Source organism: Panulirus ornatus, chromosome 8 (genome assembly GCF_036320965.1).
Source record: "Panulirus ornatus isolate Po-2019 chromosome 8, ASM3632096v1, whole genome shotgun sequence".
In the NCBI taxonomy this organism is placed as follows: domain Eukaryota; kingdom Metazoa; phylum Arthropoda; class Malacostraca; order Decapoda; family Palinuridae; genus Panulirus; species Panulirus ornatus.
In genome coordinates, this window is record NC_092231.1 from 16481558 (window position 1) to 16498386 (window position 16829).

General features: G+C 49.2%; 1 protein-coding gene across 1 annotated transcript in view; it reads left to right on the top strand.

Moving 5' to 3' along the window:
* The window catches only part of LOC139749848 (solute carrier family 4 member 11-like), an 898465-nt gene that overhangs the window by 542799 nt on the left and 338837 nt on the right, over nucleotides 1-16829 (top strand). The gene's annotated exons all lie outside the window — the stretch shown is intronic.

Here is a 16829-nt window from a genome sequence, read left to right on the forward strand (position 1 = left end):
TCTCTCAACACTCGTGTTGATATTTGTATCTGGTCTTGGGAGTTGAGTCTTACCCATATCCTTCAACAGTGAGCAACGTCCTTCCCTTATTATTACTTGCATCTCGCCCTTGTCCACTGGGACGGCCACCCACCTCCAGGGGTTATATATATATATATATATATCATCATTTGTAAACACTGGATGAAATATATCACTCATTACCTCACATGTTTCTTCCCTTTTTTATGTAAAATTTCCTCATTTTCTCCCTTAACAATCAAGCTGTCCTAAACAAAATGATGAATTGTTTCAAATCATCTATTCATTTTCTCAATCAGTTTGTTCCTTCTGTCTCCCTCTCTCCTTTTCCCATCTGATCTTGACGTAGATAATGTTTAGGTAATGTGTACCTTACATAATCCAGTGCACCTAGAGATCCTCTGTACTTTCTCCATGATAAGTCTCTCTTGTTTTTTGTTTTTTTCTTTGCCTCTTCGACTATCTAACTACGTGTTGTTGCTTTTGAGGTGACTTTCAACACTGCTCGTACTTATGGTCAACAAGGGAGTCTAGGGGGAAAAAAAGATACCAGGTAAAGTTCAGAAACAGCAACACTCTTGGCATGAAAAGCTTGTATGAAATCGTCAATGAAAACGATATGGACGTTGCTCGGAAAAACTTCATTAAGACATTTGAGAGTACCAAGGAAACATACGTGCCAATAAGTAGCATAACAAAGCCAAAACAGTAGACTAGTGAAATCATGTCCTCCATCACAGTAGTCAGGGATGTCCTCCATCACGGTAGTCAGGGTTGTCCTCCATCACAGTAGTCAGGGATGTCCTCCATCACGGTAGCCAGGGCTGTCCTCCATCACGGTAGTTCAGGGCTGTCCTCCATCACGGTAGCCAGGGCTGTCCTCCATCACGGTAGTTCAGGGCTGTCCTCCATCACGGTAGTTCAGGGCTGTCCTCCATCACGGTAGTTCAGGGCTGTCCTCCATCACGGTAGTTCAGGGCTGTCCTCCATCACGGTAGTCAGGGTTGTCCTCCATCACAGTAGTCAGGGCTGTCCTCCATCACGGTAGTTCAGGGCTGTCCTCCATCACGGTAGTCAGGGATGTCCTCCATCACGGTAGTCAGGGATGTCCTCCATCACGGTAGTCAGGGATGTCCTCCATCACGTAGTCAGGGATGTCCTCCATCACAGTAGTCAGGGCTGTCCTCCATCACGGTAGTTCAGGGCTGTCCTCCATCACGGTAGTTCAGGGCTGTCCTCCATCACGGTAGTCAGGGTTGTCCTCCATCACAGTAGTCAGGGATGTCCTCCATCACGGTAGTCAGGGATGTCCTCCATCACGGTAGTCAGGGATGTCCTCCATCACGGTAGCCAGGGCTGTCCTCCATCACGGTAGTTCAGGGCTGTCCTCCATCACGGTAGCCAGGGCTGTCCTCCATCACGGTAGCCAGGGCTGTCCTCCATCACGGTAGTTCAGGGCTGTCCTCCATCACGGTAGCCAGGGCTGTCCTCCATCACGGTAGTTCAGGGCTGTCCTCCATCACGGTAGTCAGGGTTGTCCTCCATCACAGTAGTCAGGGATGTCCTCCATCACGGTAGTCAGGGATGTCCTCCATCACGGTAGTCAGGGATGTCCTCCATCACGGTAGTCAGGGATGTCCTCCATCACGGTAGTTCAGGGATGTCCTCCATCACGGTAGTCAGGGTTGTCCTCCATCACAGTAGTCAGGGATGTCCTCCATCACGGTAGTCAGGGATGTCCTCCATCACAGTAGTCAGGGATGTCCTCCATCACGGTAGTCAGGGATGTCCTCCATCACGGTAGTCAGGGATGTCCTCCATCACGGTAGTCAGGGATGTCCTCCATCACGGTAGTTCAGGGCTGTCCTCCATCACGGTAGTTCAGGGCTGTCCTCCATCACGGTAGTTCAGGGCTGTCCTCCATCACGGTAGTCAGGGTTGTCCTCCATCACAGTAGTCAGGGATGTCCTCCATCACGGTAGTCAGGGATGTCCTCCATCACGGTAGTTCAGGGCTGTCCTCCATCACGGTAGTCAGGGATGTCCTCCATCACGGTAGTCAGGGATGTCCTCCATCACGGTAGTCAGGGATGTCCTCCATCACAGTAGTCAGGGCTGTCCTCCATCACGGTAGCCAGGGCTGTCCTCCATCACGGTAGTCAGGGATGTCCTCCATCACGGTAGTCAGGGTTGTCCTCCATCACAGTAGTCAGGGATGTCCTCCATCACGGTAGTCAGGGATGTCCTCCATCACGGTAGTTCAGGGCTGTCCTCCATCACGGTAGCCAGGGCTGTCCTCCATCACGGTAGCCAGGGCTGTCCTCCATCACGGTAGTTCAGGGCTGTCCTCCATCACGGTAGTCAGGGATGTCCTCCATCACAGTAGTCAGGGATGTCCTCCATCACAGTAGTCAGGGATGTCCTCCATCACGGTAGCCAGGGCTGTCCTCCATCACGGTAGCCAGGGCTGTCCTCCATCACGGTAGTTCAGGGCTGTCCTCCATCACGGTAGTCAGGGTTGTCCTCCATCACAGTAGTCAGGGATGTCCTCCATCACGGTAGTCAGGGTTGTCCTCCATCACAGTAGTCAGGGATGTCCTCCATCACGGTAGTTCAGGGCTGTCCTCCATCACGGTAGCCAGGGCTGTCCTCCATCACGGTAGCCAGGGCTGTCCTCCATCACGGTAGTTCAGGGCTGTCCTCCATCACGGTAGCCAGGGCTGTCCTCCATCACGGTAGTCAGGGATGTCCTCCATCACAGTAGTCAGGGATGTCCTCCATCACAGTAGTCAGGGATGTCCTCCATCACAGTAGTCAGGGATGTCCTCCATCACGGTAGTCAGGGATGTCCTCCATCACGGTAGTCAGGGATGTCCTCCATCACGGTAGTCAGGGTTGTCCTCCATCACAGTAGTCAGGGATGTCCTCCATCACGGTAGTTCAGGGCTGTCCTCCATCACGGTAGTCAGGGATGTCCTCCATCACGGTAGTTCAGGGCTGTCCTCCATCACGGTAGCCAGGGCTGTCCTCCATCACGGTAGTTCAGGGCTGTCCTCCATCACGGTAGTTCAGGGCTGTCCTCCATCACGGTAGTCAGGGTTGTCCTCCATCACAGTAGTCAGGGATGTCCTCCATCACGGTAGTTCAGGGCTGTCCTCCATCACGGTAGTCAGGGATGTCCTCCATCACAGTAGTCAGGGATGTCCTCCATCACGGTAGTCAGGGATGTCCTCCATCACAGTAGTCAGGGATGTCCTCCATCACGGTAGTCAGGGATGTCCTCCATCACGGTAGCCAGGGCTGTCCTCCATCACGGTAGTCAGGGATGTCCTCCATCACGGTAGTTCAGGGCTGTCCTCCATCACGGTAGTTCAGGGCTGTCCTCCATCACGGTAGTTCAGGGCTGTCCTCCATCACGGTAGTTCAGGGCTGTCCTCCATCACAGTAGTCAGGGCTGTCCTCCATCACGGTAGTCAGGGTTGTCCTCCATCACAGTAGTCAGGGATGTCCTCCATCACGGTAGTCAGGGATGTCCTCCATCACGGTAGTTCAGGGATGTCCTCCATCACGGTAGTCAGGGATGTCCTCCATCACAGTAGTCAGGGATGTCCTCCATCACGGTAGTCAGGGTTGTCCTCCATCACAGTAGTCAGGGATGTCCTCCATCACGGTAGTCAGGGTTGTCCTCCATCACAGTAGTCAGGGATGTCCTCCATCACGGTAGCCAGGGCTGTCCTCCATCACGGTAGTCAGGGTTGTCCTCCATCACAGTAGTCAGGGCTGTCCTCCATCACGGTAGTCAGGGATGTCCTCCATCACGGTAGTCAGGGTTGTCCTCCATCACAGTAGTCAGGGATGTCCTCCATCACGGTAGTCAGGGATGTCCTCCATCACAGTAGTCAGGGATGTCCTCCATCACGGTAGTCAGGGATGTCCTCCATCACGGTAGTCAGGGATGTCCTCCATCACAGTAGTCAGGGATGTCCTCCATCACAGTAGTCAGGGATGTCCTCCATCACAGTAGTCAGGGATGTCCTCCATCACAGTAGTCAGGGATGTCCTCCATCACGGTAGTCAGGGATGTCCTCCATCACAGTAGTCAGGGATGTCCTCCATCACAGTAGTCAGGGATGTCCTCCATCACAGTAGTCAGGGATGTCCTCCATCACGGTAGTCAGGGTTGTCCTCCATCACAGTAGTCAGGGATGTCCTCCATCACGGTAGTCAGGGATGTCCTCCATCACAGTAGTCAGGGATGTCCTCCATCACGGTAGTCAGGGTTGTCCTCCATCACAGTAGTCAGGGATGTCCTCCATCACGGTAGTTCAGGGCTGTCCTCCATCACAGTAGTCAGGGCTGTCCTCCATCACAGTAGTCAGGGATGTCCTCCATCACAGTAGTCAGGGATGTCCTCCATCACGGTAGTCAGGGTTGTCCTCCATCACAGTAGTCAGGGATGTCCTCCATCACAGTAGTCAGGGATGTCCTCCATCACGGTAGTCAGGGATGTCCTCCATCACGGTAGTCAGGGCTGTCCTCCATCACGGTAGTCAGGGCTGTCCTCCATCACAGTAGTCAGGGATGTCCTCCATCACGGTAGTCAGGGATGTCCTCCATCACAGTAGTCAGGGATGTCCTCCATCACGGTAGCCAGGGCTGTCCTCCATCACGGTAGTCAGGGTTGTCCTCCATCACAGTAGTCAGGGCTGTCCTCCATCACGGTAGTCAGGGATGTCCTCCATCACGGTAGTCAGGGTTGTCCTCCATCACAGTAGTCAGGGATGTCCTCCATCACGGTAGTCAGGGATGTCCTCCATCACGGTAGTCAGGGCTGTCCTCCATCACGGTAGTCAGGGATGTCCTCCATCACGGTAGTCAGGGATGTCCTCCATCACGGTAGTCAGGGCTGTCCTCCATCACAGTAGTCAGGGATGTCCTCCATCACGGTAGTCAGGGATGTCCTCCATCACGGTAGTCAGGGATGTCCTCCATCACGGTAGTCAGGGATGTCCTCCATCACAGTAGATAGATAAGATCCTCGATCTATTAGCTTCTGGAAATATAATTTTGATTTATCAAAATGTATAGTTAATGTATTACTAACGTATGGAGTTTGAGTAAAGAAAATTAATAATTTTTTTTAAGTTTGATAATGTCAAATTGTTCATCAGGCTTGCCAACAGAGGGCGCCAGGAGTCAGACATACCAACATCATCGACGAGCATAAAACCAGACATACCAACCACAGTGATAACCCCAGAACCAAAGCACAGGGTGTGTCAGACGCTGGATATACGTAACACACACAGCACGACGCGGGCACCCGACACCAGCAAGAGGACATGACGATGAAGAAATAATGAGATTATATGGAGAAAAAAAAATGAAAGCATGAACGTGGGATGATTAATACCAAAAAGAGAGATAACGGAAGGAACATATGTGAATTATTCTCTCAAATGAACAAAGGAACGAAAAATATGAGAGACGGGACCTTCTAAAGCTGAGAGGAAAGTACAGAAGTGACCCCAGGGAAAATGCGAGGTGTTGACCGGCCAACACAGCCAGTGAGTGTGTGGCTGAAAAGTCAACAGGAAGAGTGACGGACGATAAACGGTTTATCTAATAAGAGGAAAATGCAGTCATAGATACAAAGATACCAGATAATGATGTATGTTATCACACTAGGTTAAAGAGGATTCAACTCCAGGACCGGAGGGAGATCCAGACATCTTCCTGAAACTGACGGAGATGACAGTAGGGATGATGATGCTGATGAGACACAAGTCTGGGCGAAAACATGGTGCCAAATGTAAACAAAGGGGACATATATATCACCAGTACACAAGGCAAGATCTGTACTATTGACAAGGTAGTATAAACCAATTGGCTTGGCATCCAATGTCACAGAATTCTTCAAAAGTCTCTTGAAAGGACACACTGTGCAACGCTTGGCCAGCAGCTAGTTAGAGAAGGCCGTCATAGATTTCCATCAGGGATGAGTACTCAGATTCGGTTATGAGCTGACTTATTATCGTCTGGGTAAACACTTAACGTAGAGAATGTTCCTCTTGACTTTCCCCATGACATTTGACCAGGTTACCTACACACACCACTGCCAGAGAAAGTATGGAAACACGATAGCAAAAAGAGAAATTAGGAGGACGGATTAAAGAGTTTCCGATTCACAGAAGATTCAGAATAGTGACAAACGGAGCCGCGTCTGGAGATGGTCTGCGCGAGGTGTGGCAAGGAGGCGACGCTTCGTCTTAATTCTGGTCATGGCAGTGGTATCAGACGCTGACACACTAGCACGGGGAGGTGCAGTGAGATGCTTTGATGGTGACACGTAAGGCAGGTAGATCATGAAACCACAAGAGAACCCAAGGGAAATATGATAAAATGTCTTGCGTATGATGCACAATGAAGCAGATAGTAACTCGATGGTATGTTAAGGAATATGATGGATTTGAGCACAGAGTCATTTGATGATACATTCATGACGCTGCACGAAAGTCCGTCATATAAAAAGGAGGAGGAAACGAGAAACAAAGCAAATGCCAAAGATGAGTGAAACATTACAATTGAGAAAATTGAATTCCAACAAGAAGTTGACGGGATTGTGCTAAGCAGCCGAGGAGTGAGTGGAATGAGAACGAAAACTTTCATTGTAAGGAACAAAAAAAAAAAAATTATGATGAATTCGTTCTGTGTTTACATAAGACGTGTCGTATGATTACAGTGTAAACAAGGAGACATATACAGAGCTTTCTCACCAGACGCCAGGGAGACACTGTCTGTCACCAGCCACTCACTCAGTCTTCCTCGCTCGTTCCTGTCCTCGTCCTTGCTCTTATCTTCAACTTCCCCGAGTGTCGTCCCTCCTCCTCTACGTGAGCCGTTGATGCCCTCAGTCCATCTCAGTCTGGGGCATCCTGCTGGCTGGCCCGTCTTCCCTCAGCGCCCAGGTCATGTACTTCTCGTCATATTGGAGAAAATTTGCAAATAACCTGCAAAATCAGAGGAATGGATCCCACGACCTAACGTGAGAAGCTGAATGAACTTTACAGTTCAGGAAGAGAAAGATGCATGATGATGTACTCATGACACCAGTCTGGGTATCATAGCCTCTCAGTAAAAAGGAACAGGTCTTCTCGTTTGCAACATTACCTTGGAATATAACCAGAAGATAGTCAACAGGAATGTATGATGAGTAGCCAGGATATAAGATAGAATGATTAGATCATCAGATACGCTGCCAGGCTAAATTGTATATATATGTATGGTACAACTATATAAGCATTGAAAAGAAAACTTGATGAATTTTTGAAAACTGATCCAGACGGCCTCAGGGACTGATGAACATGTAATGTGCTGGGTAAAGGTTTGGTGAGAGATGATGGTGATGATGGTGATGAATTTGGTGATGGTGAAGATTAGTAATGATGGTAAGGGGGCAGTTGGTGATTGTGAAGTTTGATGATGGTGATGGTAAGGGTTGCTGGTGATGGCAAAGGTTGGTGATGATGGTGAAGGTTGGTGGTGATAGTGAGGGTTGGTGTCGATGGTGAGGGTTGGTGGTGATAATGAGGTATGGTGTCGATGGTGAGGTTGGGTGGTGATGGTGAGGGTTGGTGTCGATGGTGAGGGTTGGTGTCGATGGTGAGGTTGGGTGGTGATGGTGAGGTTGGGTGGTGATGGTGAGGGTTGGTGTCTATGGTAAGGGTTGGTGTCGATGGTGAGGTTGGGTGGTGATGGTGAGGGTTGGTGTCTATGGTAAGGGTTGGTGTCGATGGTGAGGTTGGGTGGTGATGGTGAGGGTTGGTGTCGATGGTGAGGGTAGGTGTCGATGGTGAGGGTTGGTGTCGATGGTGAGGATTGGTGTCGATGGTGAGGGTTGGTGTCGATGGTAAGGGTTGGTGTCGATGGTGAGGTTGGGTGGTGATGGTGAGGGTTGGTGTCGATGGTGAGGGTAGGTGTCGATGGTGAGGGTTGGTGTCGATGGTGAGGATTGGTGGTGATAGTGAGGGTTGGTGTCGATGGTGAGGGTTGGTGTCGATGGTGAGGGTTGGTGTCGATGGTGAGGGTTGGTGTCGATGGTGAGGTTGGGTGGTGATGGTGAGGTTGGGTGGTGATGGTGAGGTTGGGTGTCGATGGTGAGGGTTGGTGTCGATGGTGAGGTTGGGTGTCGATGGTAAGGGTTGGTGTCGATGGTGAGGTTGGTGGTGATGGTAAGGGTTGGTGTCGATGGTGAGGGTTGGTGTCGATGGTGAGGTTGGTGGTGATGGTGAGGGTTGGTGTCGATGGTGAGGGTTGGTGTCGATGGTGAGGTTGGGTGGTGATGGTGAGGGTTGGTGTCGATGGTGAGGGTTGGTGTCGATGGTGAGGTTGGTGGTGATGGTGAGGGTTGGTGTCGATGGTGAGGGTTGGTGGTGATAGTAACACTTGGTATATCGGCCGACCAGTTGCTCGGCCGTTCCCACACTTGATCAATCACTCACACTCGTCCGTTGACTCGTCTTCCTCTACGAATTCCTCAGTTGGCTGTCTTTCATCTTGGTCCCTGGGCCAGAGGGCCCTTGAAACATAGGCCAGAGGCCTTGGATCTTTTGGCAAGAGGGCCCTAGAACCACTGGCCAGAGGACCCGTGGGCCCCTAGGCCAAGAGGACCCCTGGGCCACTTAGCCAGTGGGCCATGTTTGGTCTTCACACAGAGGGAGTAAACAAGAGTCTCTCACGGAGTCTTAAAGTTCCTCAGGAGAGAGAGAGAATCCCCTTTACCTTGGACGCTGCCTTTGTTTATATGTTAGCTGGGGGAGGGACGGCAGGGGAGGGAGGTGGTGTTGGGGTAGGAAAGGCAGAGAGAGAGAGAGAGGGAGGAGGAAGGGGGCAGGAGAGGGCGGCGGATTGCAGAGGCTGAGGTGAGGTTCTGGTGGCTCCACCCAGACAAACGCAGACGTCCTACGACATCCATCTGCCAGATTGAAGGTCCCAGGGAGCTCCATGCAGCCAACTGGAGATTCTAGAACTTCGGTCCTAGAGAATGGAAGATTTATATGCCCTTCACCTAGCACAGTGGATATCCTAGGACCTCCCACCCAGCAGAATAGTCCCAGTAGCTCCGTCCAGCAGAGTGGAGGGAACCCTACAAACTCCTACAGACAGTGACCGCTTCTCTGGGAGGCAGGACAGGTGTGGCCAAGAAAGTAAATCATCAAAGCCAAACATCGCGACTACAAACTCTCGAGCTTTATGTTATTACGTGAAGAGAAAGTTGCCCTAAGTGTAACATTACCGCCCTCGATAAGTTGACAACCTCTGCCATTTTCTGTACATTAGTTTTGCAAGGATATACAAAACAGTTCCATGAATGATGGCATTGGATTACGGTTTTAAGAGGAGGATACTTTAGTTTTGTACGAAAAGATATGTATGACATTTTCAAATGTGTGAAAAAGAGTACAAGGGAGACAAATGTAAAAGGGTAAAGAATATCATCAAATGAAAGTTCACTTAGGTGGTTAGTGGGTTGGTTGGTTGGTCGGTCATCAGGCCTATCAACTGCCAGGGGTCACAAGAGTCGTGAACGTCAAGTTTCATCGACCAACCGAGACATTCTAAACACCTTCTACAGGTGATAAGAATCACCTAAGACCACGTCCTCTCTCACTATGTGTGCGACCCATGGGGGAGATCAACGACGAAACATTGATTGTCTTATTTCTCATTTCAATATTTTTCTTTCCAGCAGAATCTATGAAACCGAAATTCGTATATGGGGAGAGAGTTTTGCACTTGTGTTGCCTCATCTTTTAACCTTGTATATATGTATCATATCTTCTTTACTATGCACACACACACACACACACACACACACACACACACACACACACACGCACACACACACACTCACACACACACACCGAACCCAGGTCTGTGTATGCATGCGTACACACCTACTGCATTCCCTTGGTGTATAATATACACTTCTGTGTTGTACACTGATGGAGAGGATCGGTAATACACCTTTATAGTCCAGCCAATCATTGGTGTTGTGGTTGTAGGTGCTCCCAGGAGGTAACTGGTTGTACACGTAGGGACAACTTCAGTATTTATTACTCCTGATGTGGCCAGAGGGAAACCGGAACAACGAAACATGAGGGAGGGAAAAAATACGTGAAGAAAGTCGGTAATAGGGGAAAAAAGGATAGACGAATGGTGTATGCAAGGAACAGATAATAAGGGTAGTCCGATAGCTTAGTTTTGATGAGAGTGAGTAAAAACCACACATCTTAATACTGAGGGTGTAAGATGGTCCCGGCCACCACTACGACACTCCTACGTCAGGAAACAACACTCCTACGTCAGGAGGGCATTACTTCCTTGGGCGTGTCCTTCATACAAGTTAGTTCTAGTAGTCTAGTAGTCCAGTCTCTCGACGGGAACCTGCTTGACTTCCGACCTCAGTCTGTGTGTGTGGGAGGGAAGGGATTGGGGGAGGAATTAGGGGAAGAGGCAAGTTATGGGATGGCTCGTGGGGGAGCCATCAGTCCTGGTCACCCTCCCTCCCTCCCCACGTGAGGGCTGCAGCCGACTGGACACAGAGCTTGTGTGTTTCCGTCAGTTTAGATGCGACAAAGTTGTGCGAGTCTGTGGTGTGGGTTGCGTCAGTGCTCAACGGCCTCCGTGAGGGGTCACTCTTGTTTCTTGAACGTTTGGGAGAGAGAGAGAGAGAGAGAGAGAGAGAGAGAGAGAGAGAGAGAGAGAGAGAGAGAGAGAGAGAGAGAGAGAGAGAGAGAGATTACAAACGAGATGATTTGCTTGATTGAGAAAATGAGTTGATTATAGAGCGAGAAGATGTGTGTGTGTGTGTGTGTGTGTGTGTGTGTGTGTGTGTGTGTGTGATAATCAGTACTGATAATAGCCTGCATAAGATATATGCTCACAAAATGGGTACTGTACAATGGGAGGTAAACAAATGGCCTTTACACAGTTGCAAAGAAGGTAAACAGACATTGTTTACACTTGCACAAAAGGGAGGAGGAAAATGCCGGATATATAGATATATAAACTGTATACATATCATCTGTTCTGATCACCATGGTGTGTGTGTGTGTGTGTGTGTCTGTGTGTCTGTGTCTGTGTCATGATTTATTTCAAATGCACGGGGATAATGTATTACAGTCATGGGGTCCCCCATCTCTTAAGCTTTATGTGCTAACTGCGAATGAGGCGAGGTAACTTTTCATCAACAGAGCTGATGAATTATAGAATAACTGGACCGCTCAGGGGAGCTGAAAGCAGCCAGACCACAGGTGTGTCTTAAGAACGACACACTTGCCATACGCTACAACAGGACTCACGTCACCCGCGCCTCTTGGATCACATATAAATCCTACACTGGTATCTCTCAGCCTCGAGAGGACAAGACCCAGTGATGTGTTGCTGTTTGGATCCTTATACAGATTCTGACACCTCTTTAGGCTGTTCTGATTCACATTAGCATCATGGACTTCATTCTATTCACGTAGTGTCATGCCATTAGATCACTTATTTACATCTCTTCTTATGAGCTTCTAGGTTGATATCGTGTTCTGGACTCTGGTTGTCGTATCCTTGCGTCTGCCAAAGAAGTGTTGATTGTTGACGTTATCAAACTGCTCTGGAAACTTGTGTGATCGGGTCACCCTTTGATCTTCTTTCTTCCCTAGTGGATAGATTCAAGGCCTTTAATGTGGATATTATTTGTGCGTGTCACGAGGAGAGACTTTTACACTCGTGTTGCCCCGTCTCTTAACCTTATACATATGTACCAAGTCTTTACTCTCATTTGTACACGTACACACACACACACACACACACACACACACACACACACACACACACACACACACACACACACCAGCCAGCCAGCCCAAGCCAGGGTACTCATTTATCGACCAGCCCCGACGGGAGGATGAACACCTGGGATTGGCTCTGGATCGAATACCGCGCCCAACACTCGAACCCAGAGGGACCCATGCGTGAATCATGATCATCGACTTTGACTACTACACCACGGAAGCCCATTGTGTGTGTGTGTGTGTGTGTGTGTGTGTGTGTGTGTGTGTGTTGTAAAATTACAAAAGAATTACATTGCTCCCTCCCCCGACCAAGCCTGCCCCAGACGATCTCCCCCCCCGACCCTCCCAGGCCCATCCCAGCCCACTGCTATCTCCCATAGCCCATCCCTCCAACCTCCTCCTCCTCCTGGTCCGTCACCCCCGACCAACATTCACTGGGAATCTTTAATTAAAACTTGGAACAGCTCGGAGCCGTCCGCTGTGGGGCTGGTCGCCCCGGTGAATATCTGCCACTTGTGCCAATACCTAACCTAACCTAACCTAACCTAGCCTACCTACCTAACCTACCTACCTACCTACCTACCTACCTACCTACCTACCTACCTACCTCCTCCCCCTCCCACCCACAGTCCAGGAAGACACCCCTAGCGATGTCATAACCTCTGACCTCACCCAAGGCCGGCAGCACTGAGTGTGCCATAATCTGTGAGCCCGGGCCACCAAGGGCCTTTTAACACCCGTGAGCACGACGATACGACCCGTGAGCACGACGATACGACCCATGAACACGACGATACGATCCATGACCACGACGATACGACCCATGAACACGACTGTTCGACCCATGAACACGACGATAAGACCCATGAACACGACGATAAGACCCATGAACACGACGATACGACCCATGAACACGACGATAAGACCCATGAACACGACGATAAGACCCATGAACACGACGATGCGACCCATGAACACGACGATACGACCCATGAACACGACGATACGACCCATGAACACGACGATAAGACCCGTGAACACGACGATAAGACCCATGAACACGACGATGCGACCCATGAACACGACGATACGACCCATGAACACGACGATACGACCCATGAACACGACGATACGACCCATGAACACGACGATAAGACCCATGAACACGACGATACGACCCTTGAAAACGACGGTACATCCCTTCAGCATCCTGAAGTATGATGGCCTGGCTTTTGACATGACCCTTTGAAGGTCACTTTGAAGTCCTGGTCAACGTACCCATAGGGTACATACGTCGAGGTCAGTGACGTAGGGAGGCCCGCGTTCTACAAGGCTCCATGGAATGAACGCCCTTGTGTCATGCGCTACCATCGCTTTCATATTCTACCAAGCTTTCTGGCATCTACAGCTTAATCCCTCTTGGTAAGCTTACTGCAGCTTTATACTCGTTAGTAATCTTACTATAAATCTTAATTTCATTAGCAGTAAGCTCACCCTAACTCTTGATATCGTTCTGAGGTATTCAAGGAAGCTTATGACGGCTTAAGATTATCTTCATAGTCACACCATGTGCTCCGTGAAGTTCCCTCGGGTGACGACACTAGTCTGTGGTGGTCTTGGGAACACGGGGTCTAGTCTAGGGCAGAGGACGGTGGGAGGTGAACACTGGGGTGGTGGAGAGATACGTGGGTAGAGCGGAGGCGTTTCTCCATCACGTTATCCACACATTTGTCATGACGGATCCTGCTTATAAGTAGATGTATAGATAGATATAGATAAATAGATAGAGATAGATAGATAGATAGATATAGATAGATAGATAGAGATATAGGTATATAGATATATGTATGATATAGATAGAAAGATATATTAAACTGTCCTTATCCTCAATATCTGTCTTGCCCTATCACAGCCTAGCCTGGGTCTGTTACCGTATCATCATCCTCTCTTAACTTCTACGTCCCACAGGCAAAAAAAAAAAAACGTAAAGGTAGAAGTAAATCCTAGTTCATCGGTCTGGCCCAAGTGTACAACGTTAACCCCGCTGGCTGGTCTCGCCTCTCTGGTTTCAGCCATTGTGTTCAGCGTCAGGAGTATAGTGTCTGTGTTAGGTCAGTTAGCTTTTTGCTCTGTTCCCGTTGGCTTTATCGTGTTATGGGCCTCCCAGACCCCTGTAATGAAACGAGAGATGATTGCATTATCCTTTACCTTGCTCCTGTAAATATCTTTATTTGAGTGAACGTGTGATGAATCAACTGCCTCACTTTAAAGGGAGTGATAGCTGATTAATGGCACAGATCATACCGTTACAGTCAAAACAAGAGTTTGACAAGAACAAACCCCCACCCCCTCACCAGGTGGGAAACAGTAGTTAACCTTGACACTGATCCTGGTAACATTACCAGCCCACTCTGTGACCTTGAGGAGTGACACAGGTCGTGTGTCGGAACACTGTCATCACCTCCCGGGAACTTACTTGATCGTCGTCCATGACTGCCACTGACAGTTCACCTTGACACCTGTGACACCTCTTTCGTCCTAACCTGACACGGGAGTTACAGGACCGTGTGTGCTGGTTGGTTGATGAGGAGGAGGAGGAAATGTACAGTGTTTGTGGCTGTTGTAGAATGAGTTGCTTTCGACCCATATACCAGGCTGGTGGATGGTCCGTGCCAGGCGTTGCAGGTGCCGAAGCTTCCGTCTGGATGGAGTCGCTGTCGTGAGCGTCGCCTCTGCTAGACTCTGCTCATGTCTGTTCCTCTAACCCAGGTTGTGAGAAAGGTTCTGAAGTCGCTCAGTGTTCTCTTTTTCGTCGTCCAAAATCTCGTTCTCATTTCCTGGCTCTGTTGTTCGAGTTGGGCGAGGTGTTTGTTATTCCAAGGCATTCGAGTCGGCTATCTTCTCCTCCAGAAAGTTGGTTACTTGGTGTGCTGACAGTAAGGCCTTCCTTATGCTGTCCGCTAAACTCTCAGCTCAACGCAAATGTTGAAGGTCTCTTGAAAAGGAAGAAGAAATTGTTTGTCTTGTGGACCACTGTGAGCTATGGAGACACAGTCCGGTAGGAGATCTTGAAGACTTCCGTCTGTGTTTCTCTTATCAGAGATGGGGTCCACGGCACGTCGGGCTTCACACGAAGCCGCGGCCACAATTCGACCAAGGTTGAGGTTTGAGAAACTGTGGATCAAGGATGAGATGTTGTCTCGTGGAATCTCTCTTGTTCCGAATCTTCGGCTGAGGCTTCGGGAGACATGTGCGACTCCAAGCATAATGATCCCGGAGCAGCTGGGATATGCGTCCTGTACCACCACCAACTTGCTGACCATCTTTTTTTTTATATATTGTCCTGTAGAATGTTACTTGGAGCAACTTAGGCTCCTTCCCCTGTATATGTATACACACCTGGCTATCATAAAGACTGACACACCGTGTTACAACTCTCCAGTTCTCTGGCCAGCACAGCAACACTGGTTGCCGTGGTTTGTCCCTACCCACAGTTTTCCTCTCTACCTCCAGCACTCGAGGCAGCTTCTCCATCCAGCACACGTTCCTGGTCACCTCGTTGGTGTGCAGCTTCACGAGGGTAATTATCTATCTTGCTCTTTCTCGAGAACATCCTGGTCTTCCTGGGTATGTGCAGTTAGAACTGGCTGTCCCTTGAGGTTATACTCTATAGATAAGTCTAATTCTTTATGGTTATGTGAAAAAGTCGTCTCAAGAAATGTTGCTGCTGTTTCCTTGTCGAGTTCCCCGTGAGAGTTTGAATTGAACCACCTTGGGAGCAGATCCCATCCCCACATCCCGGAGCAGATCTTCCTCCGACCCACTTGAGGTCCCTCGTCTTATACCTCCTCACATTCGACATTGTGTAGCCAGTAACATATGTCTGTGTATACTGACGTAATATAATGACTTAAGTCGTTCATGGCCGCGCCACGGTACGAAATGGACGCAATGCCAGCCTGGTCAGTAGCTGTCAAGTATGCTCACCCCCCAGTAATGACAGCAATCACCACGTCTCCTCCACATCTGGCGCTACGACACCACCATCCGAAGCAGTATGAGGCATCTGACACTGCCGCTAAACCTCCTCACGATACACACGTACCAACACAGAGGACTGTGAAAGGATCATAGGATAGCCACCATCTCTAGCGGTGATGTAGGTGGAGAACGCCCCCCTAGCGAACGTTTTCAAATAGGATCATAGGATAGCCACCACCTCTAGCGGTGATGTAGGTGGAGAACGCCCCCGTAGCGAACGTTTTTTTCAAATATCATGATCTTCGCGGCTGTCTATCCTTCTCTCCAGTAATGTAGTAGTAGTAGTAGGGGGGTGTGGTGGGGTGTGTGTTTGTGCCTCGACCGCGTGAGTGTGCACCAGGGAACCCTATTATCTCCTTGGAGTGAAGGGTGGCGATAACCCGATAGGATAATGACCCGGGTTATTAACATTACGTTACGATGATTACGTGCCAGAGATATATACACACGCCTTATTGGCTCAGCTCATCATAGCTGTGTGTGAGGCGAAAGCTATGGATATTGCCTCGGGATTATGAGGCGTGGAGGCTACCTATGATAATCACTCGACCTATAATGTGATAATTGGCTTATTAACGTTACCTGTGATAATTAGTTGGCCGTATCAATGGTTAGGAACATCATTGCATTGCCCGCGTCGCCACCACCGACACTTATTCGGTGTGATTATAATTCGATAATTAATTGGTTTCCTGTCCATACCGGCAGTAATTGCCTTTCTTATCTTCACAGCCTGGTAAGTGAGCGGGTAATAAATGTTGCCAGCCAGGGTAATTATTTGCTCGATTATGAATTAACACGTGTTGACTGATTTTATTTTATTTTTGCTAACTTATGGACGAGATGGTAATTGACTCTTTGATGACTCTCAGCGTTAATAAGTTTGATTAATCAGCTTAGGTTAATTACTTCGCTTATTGGCTTT